General features: G+C 35.5%; 1 protein-coding gene across 6 annotated transcripts in view; it reads right to left on the bottom strand.

Annotated features, from left to right (window-relative positions):
* The window catches only part of LOC106881414 (membrane progestin receptor gamma), a 99435-nt gene that overhangs the window by 20311 nt on the left and 72015 nt on the right, over positions 1-7109 (bottom strand). Inside the window, exon 1 of one of the 6 annotated variants that reach the window (XM_014931795.2) lies at positions 148-281. The exons of the other annotated variants lie outside the window; for them this stretch is intronic. The gene's annotated coding sequence lies outside the window, so the exon portion shown is untranslated. Of the gene's footprint in view, positions 1-147; positions 282-7109 lie in introns of those variants that run through there. 6 annotated transcript variants of the gene reach the window in all.

Genomic DNA, 7109 nt, shown 5'->3' with positions numbered 1-7109 from the left:
ATTCAGCTTGGACTCAGTCACAACGCATATATCTATCTTTCACGACCTGAGGTCGTCTAGGAGGCATGTCTGCTTCCATTTTGACCCCAGGCCACGTACATTTATACACCCTAACTTAACTTCCATGATAAAAAGCAGTTAATTTACCTTTAAATTTGCAGGAGGGGCTTCACGACTTTCATCGTCCCCTCCTCCTGTATCGTCTATGACTGGTGTAGCCATTGGTGTTAGTACAATTTTTTCTTTTACGATAAACTCACTCATGTCATAGATATCTTCTGTATATCATTGTTTGAACTGTTCATAATGTTCTACACTGATCCTTGCCAACCATATGTGTGGCGGTTTACCTACAATAGGTCCCAACACCGTATAGTTTTTTTTTCGTAATTAATCCGTGTAACACTTCATTTTTCGAATTGTACGAAACAATTCTTTCTTGTGGAGGTTTAGGGGCGGGTTTCAATTTGGGAGTGGCGGGGGTATTTTTTTTGTGTTTTGCGTTTTGTATTTTTTTCTTGAAGGGGGAGGGGAGTCTGGGCTAAGGGGTCTTTTCCTTTTATTTGATACTACTTGGAACTCCATTTCTTCTTCGCTTTTTTCTTTTTCTATTGTGTTTTCCGGCATTTTCTTTTTTCCTTGGTTGTCATCTTTTTTCTGTTGAGATTTGTCTGGTATTTTTTCCTCCTTTTGGGGAGGGACTTCTACTTTTTTTTTTGTGTCGGTTTTTTTTACTTTCTCGCATTCGGAGCAGACGTGGCCCTTTTCACCACATTTGAAACATCTGGGCCTCCGTCCCTCCACCGACACTCTTGCACTGAGTCCCTCCCCTATGAAAATCCTGTCTGGTCTGGTTTCTAGGATTTCATTGGAAGCTTAGACTAAGAGTTCTAGAGTTTGCCCCTTCCAATTGAGTGCATCTGACTTGTTCTTCCACATCGTATATTAGTGCTGCTACCATCCAATACACGTCATACTCGGCCGGAATATCCTCTATTGTAATTCTCCGGTCAAAGTACGTGGGTAATAACATTATCCTGTTCGTCTTTAGAGTTAGCATTGATATCTCCTTTGCTACTTCGGCGTTTTCAAATTGAGCCTCTACTGTAGCATTTTGTGGCCTTCTTCCTACATATTTGATTTTTTCCCACACAGGGGCAAGGCACTTTTCAATTGTATCTGTCTTCATCATCATTATCCGTTTCTCCTTGCGGTTGTATACTTTATATATAACAGTTTTTACCGCCAACTCTTGTATGGTTTCTGTTTCATTGTCGGTCTGCTTTATTAAATTTCTATATTTGAACAACTGTTCAGGTAATACTTCAATCTCTTCAAATTGTCTGCCAACAGCGGCAGAAAAACTGTTCACCTTTTTAATTTCCTGGGTTACTTGTTGGTTACCTTGTATACCTTGTAATACTTGTACATTTTCTTCTTGTAGAATTGGGAAGTCCTCATTACACAATAAAAAATCTAGGCGCATCGCCATTTCATCCTCCATATTGAAAGTTTTGTTGATAAGAAAATAAATTTTCCTTTCACCGGAACACAGAAAAACAGTTCGCAATTTCTTTACAAAGAGAGCAGAAAAAACAATTTTTGCCCCGCAGAGCGCAAATTAACGTAAAACAAGTATCAATAATTATCAACATAAAAGTAACAATAATAATAGACAGAAATAACTCACTAAATGTGGAAGTAGCAACAAAACAGAAGTAGCATGACCTGCTAGTTGAAGATGCCTGTCAAGCTCTTGTAAACATATAATAATTCTAGTGAAATACATTCACTGATTTCAAATTTAGAAATAATACATTTCTAAATCACTCAGAGAGATTTATGCAGTAGTGATACGATGAAGTAGTTGTATGCTGTTAACTTAATGTGACAGTCCCCTGAAGGGAATAATACTACTGTTGGTTAGACCTAGGAAGTTGCACTGCTTCCTGTTGGCCTTGACACATTTCCTGTGTCCTTATGTTTGAAATCAGTGAATGTATTTCACTAGAATTATTATATGTTTACAAGAGCTTGACAGGCATCTTCGATTAGCAGGTCATGCTACTCCAGACTGATGACAAGCAAAGACTCACAAACATGTCTCTGGATGCAGGCTTAGCTGGGTGGTGGTGCTTGTCTCCCCCTTGTAAACATAAGGACACAGGAAATGTGTCAAGGCTGACAGGAAGCGGTGCAGCTTCCTAGGTCTAACCAACAGTAGTATTATTCCCTTCAGGGGACTGTCGCATTAAGTTGACAGCATACAACTACATTTTTCTTATTTAAAAAAAAAAATTGCAACAAAAAAAATTGTGGTGTTTTTTGGGGGACCCAGAACAGATTAATAGCATTTCAATTCATTTTAATGGGGAAATTTGATTTAACATACGAGTAATTTGAGTTACGAGCTCTGTCATGGAACAAATTAAATTCATAAGTCAAGGTACGATTGTACTTGATCACTGCTTCACAAACAATATAGATCTCATCCATAATGTGAAAGTGACACCGACGCTAGTCTTAGATCAGAATATATGTTTACAAGAGCTTGACAGGCATCTTCAACTAGCAGGTCATACTACTCCAGACTGATGAGCAAAGACTCACAAGCACATCTCTGGATGCAGGCTTAGCTGGGTGGAGGTGCTTGTCTCCCCCTTGTAAACATGTATGGATCGAAGGAACCCACAGACATGCAGTTTATGAGAAACACCCAAAATCTATCCAAGCTGAACTTCCATAAAGCATATTGGAAATCCATTGAGAAGGAGATCATCAAACAAGACTGGTCTCAATACCTAACACCAACATGAAATTCAAAGAATTCATGTCTGTAACGCAAATCATATGCTACGAGATTGTCCCAGAGAGAAAGGCCACTGCACACGAAGAAGATTCCCAGGGAGATAAAAGTTCTTACAAGACGGTGTACAAAGATTGCAAACTGTCTCAACAGAGAACTCAATGATAGTGAAAATTCTCATCTGGAATCAACACTGCTGGAGATTGAGAAACATCTGAAATGCTACCATGAAAGAAAAAGAGTAAACAAAGAAGCCTGGGTTGTAAAAAATATAAAATTAAACCCTTCTTAAAGTATGCCAAAAAGGAAAATTCCTCCATGTATTAAAGGGTAGGACCACACTAGAAGTAGAGCAGATACTAAAAACTATAGGTGTACCCCTCTGACCTCACACATCAGCAAAGTCATGGAATAAATACTCCAAAGGAAACTAATTGCATTCCTTGAAGAGAATGACTTACTGACTGTTGCCTAACACAGCTCTTGCAGCACTACAACTGGGTGTAAAAGCAGCTGCTCAACAATTCAAATGTGGATAGAGCATAACTTGACTTTGCAAAATCCTTAGCAAGTCAACCATGTCAACCATAGTGTGATATGTCACAAGCTACATAATCAGAAAACTTGGAGAGTGGCTACATGATTTTCTAAAAGATAGAAGTCAGATAGCAGTGACTAATGGGGCTATTTCAAGCCACTGCTATTTATAGTGGTCCTCTCAGACATGCCTTCAGCTGCTCAAATAGCCACCCTTGCTAGCTATACAGATGATATAAGTCTCTCAGAGGGTACAGAACTTTGAAATGAGTAATGATGCATCTTTCCAGGTGCATATTACTAAGTTGGCAATAAAATGCAGATGGTTGGCTAGATGGCTTTTTAAAACATTCAAGATGAGAGAACAGGAAACCATGATGGTCATCATGAGGATATTCATCTTCACCCATTTAGATTACAGCTCCCAATAATGGTCACCATACACTCTAAAATTAACAGTGGGACTCAGAGTAATTCAATGAAGCTACACAAAGAACACCATCTCAATGCAACATGTCAGGTACAGGGAGAGACTAAAAAAGTTAAGACTCTACTCCCTATAATGAAGATGGGTAAGATATGCAGTGATATACATCTGGAAAATCCTAGAACTTGGTCATTGAAAGTTATACAAACAGCAGAACAAGGCACCACTGTATAGTACCAAAAATACGAACATTACCATCAGGATACAGGACCAAGTACTGCAACAGCTTTGGTTTCAAGTGCCCACAACTCTTCAATATCCTTCCAAAAAGCCTGGGAGACCTCCACAGGATGGATGTAGGTGTCTTCAAAAACAAAACTGGATCCCCTCCTGTCAAGAGTTTCAAATGAACCTACCTCACAGCAAAAGACACAGATGTGGGCAGCAACATCAAAACTCTCTCATTTACCAAATGCCACATATCAGAAGAGGTTTAGTGAAAGTATAGCAAAGCAAAAGGTGGTGCACAGCATGATTGCAGCTCTTAGGCAGAAACTAGAAAAGGAAAGGATACATGCATATATATATGTACACGTACACACACACATATACACACATATGTGATTTGGGCAGAATCAGAGGATCCCATCGTAACATCGAAATTATCCGGGTCCAATATTTTTCATTATATGAAATTAATGTTTTTCTGGTATTTTGGATTATCTCTCTTTCCAAAGGTGAACTGTTCTTAAACCTATTTGCAAATGCCAATGCCTTATCTAAAAGACTCAGAGATACTGACTGATAATAATTATCAATGTCGAATCGTATAAAATAAGTTTTCTCCTTATTTTGAGTTGAAGAAAACCATGTAATTACATCACCAGTGCTGTTCCATAGAAGCAAATCCACATTTTGTTTCACATAAGGGAGGATCCTATCTAAGATTGATTTACTAATTTTGCAACAGTCCAGTTTAGTCGGACATATCAAACGTATCGTGGGTTTACTAATAAAATTTGCCTTATGGTCCTTAAAGGTGAAATGGGGGACCTTTGGGGAATAGGGCATGATCCTATCTAGTAAATTTAAGTCCGTTATTAGTCTATAATGTTCTCTATTAATCTTGTTCAAATCATTATCATGTGCTATCTTATACTTAGAATTCAACTCTTTACATATAAAATCAGTATATACATTAACTAGAATAGAAAACAGATTACCAGTTATATTAGATAAGACATGAAGATTGTCTGAGCTTTTTATATTAGAAATTATTTTCTGTAGTCTTTTTTTGCAAAGAATTGGTTGTTCTGGAGAATTTCAGCCTTTTCATCATAAATATTAAATCCTTTTTGAATTTCAGTAGTTCAAGGGTGTGCGGAGGGTTCCTGTATGATTCTAGATTGTAGTTTTCATGCTATTGATCCATTTCTTATTCCCCAATTCAAAATAAAAAGCTCTCCATCTCCTTCTTTTAATCAGGTCATTAATCTTTTGCAATAATGTTTCCATATATACATGTTTTGGAGGAATTGGGATGTTTTTAAAGGATAAACCAAGAATCTGTTTCTCCATGTGTTATTTCTGTAGGTAGTGCTCAATTTGAGCTAATGATATATTAAATAATAAAAGAGTGTGACTCTTTCCATGAACTAACACAGAAGGGCTCAATATATTGAGCAAATATCAAAGTTCAACAAGGGAGAGAAAAATCATGAGCAGGAGAGATTAAAAGATTTCAATAGTCCTTGAATGAAGTAAAATTAAATAGAGTAAGGTGATTTAAAACTGTTCTCAAATGAAATAAAAATAAAGCAGTTCATGAATGAAATAAAAATATAATGAAGTGAGATCATTTCAGGGAATACACAAAGCAAAAACTTTTTCTTTCTACTTTGGTAGCCACATTTCCTTCATCAGAGATAGAATTTTTAAAGTTTAGGTTTTTTTAAAGTTTAAGATTTCTTAAAAGAGTTTTTCCCACAACAGCTGTGTGATCTTGGTAATAAATATAGAAAAGCCAGAAGAGTTGTGAATGAGTATAAAGGAAAAATTAAGAATGAAAATTCCAAGTGGTCCAGTGTGTATAAAATAAATTTTCATGTCGCATGATTACTAGAAATACAAGATTATATTTATATCTATACTAAATTATATGTCTGAATAAGGATGAGCGGAGATCTGTATCAGGGAACTCAGCATTTTAAAAACATTTTATTTAAAAACACTTTTTTCTTCCAATTTTTTTATTTTCTAAAAAAGTGGTAAGTTGATAGCAACTTGTGCCTACATGAGATGAAAACCTTGGATATCTTATTCAGCAATAGTTTTTTTATCTGTTCTTAATATATTTATGGCTTCTTTCAAACAAAGACTACAGGTTTTTGTATGGGTGTTATATGGAGTATACTCCCCCATGTTAGACCATTTTAGGGAGTATAATCTATTACTATCTTTTAATTTATTTATATATATGGCCAAAGCAGTTGAATTTTTCGTATTCTTGTTAACAAAAGAATTCATATGTGCCCTATATCTAATCTTGAAATTTGTAGTGCTTCCAATGTATACTTTTTTTAACTTCATTTAAAGTATTCATTTCACATTTATATGCTACATTGTTGAGTAGACACTGACCATCTAATGGACAATTATTTTGGGATGGACAATCACAACTTTTTTTGCAAAACCACCCATTTCGTTATTATTATTTCCTTTGTTACTATTAGTATTTGTCAAATTTTGTATTTTAAGCATATTATTTATGGCAATAATCAATCAGAGGTTTGATGCTGTGGAGTGAGAAAATTTCAGACTCGATTTGTTAAAGATAGAGTGGTACATATGTGTTGAAGGAAAATTATTCTCAATTAATTTAAAGAATAACTGGAGGAATTTTTAACCTGTAGGGAATCTTGAACTTAAAAAAAACCTAAACTTTAAAAATTCTATCTCTGATGAAGGAAATGTGACCACCAAATTAGAAAGAAAAGTTTTTGCTTTGCGTATTCCCTGAAACAATCTCACTTCATTATATTTTTATTTCATTCATGAACTGCTTTATTTTTATTTCATTTGAGAACAGTTTTAAATCACCTTACTCTATTTAATTTTACTTCATTCAAAGACTATTGTAAATCTTTTAAACATCTCCCCTGCTTGTGATTTTAATTTAGCTTATTTCTCTGATGTAAATTTTCTGTATACATATCGTGATCGCCTAACCTTGGGATTGTATGATAAAAATATATTATGTATTTGATTGATTGTATTCCCAATTTGAATACATATTGGCTGGGCTAGGAGGATGATAAACTAATCTGTTTTCTCTCCCTC

Source organism: Octopus bimaculoides, chromosome 4 (genome assembly GCF_001194135.2).
Source record: "Octopus bimaculoides isolate UCB-OBI-ISO-001 chromosome 4, ASM119413v2, whole genome shotgun sequence".
NCBI classification, from domain to species: domain Eukaryota; kingdom Metazoa; phylum Mollusca; class Cephalopoda; order Octopoda; family Octopodidae; genus Octopus; species Octopus bimaculoides.
This window is presented reverse-complemented; position numbering and strand designations above follow the sequence as displayed.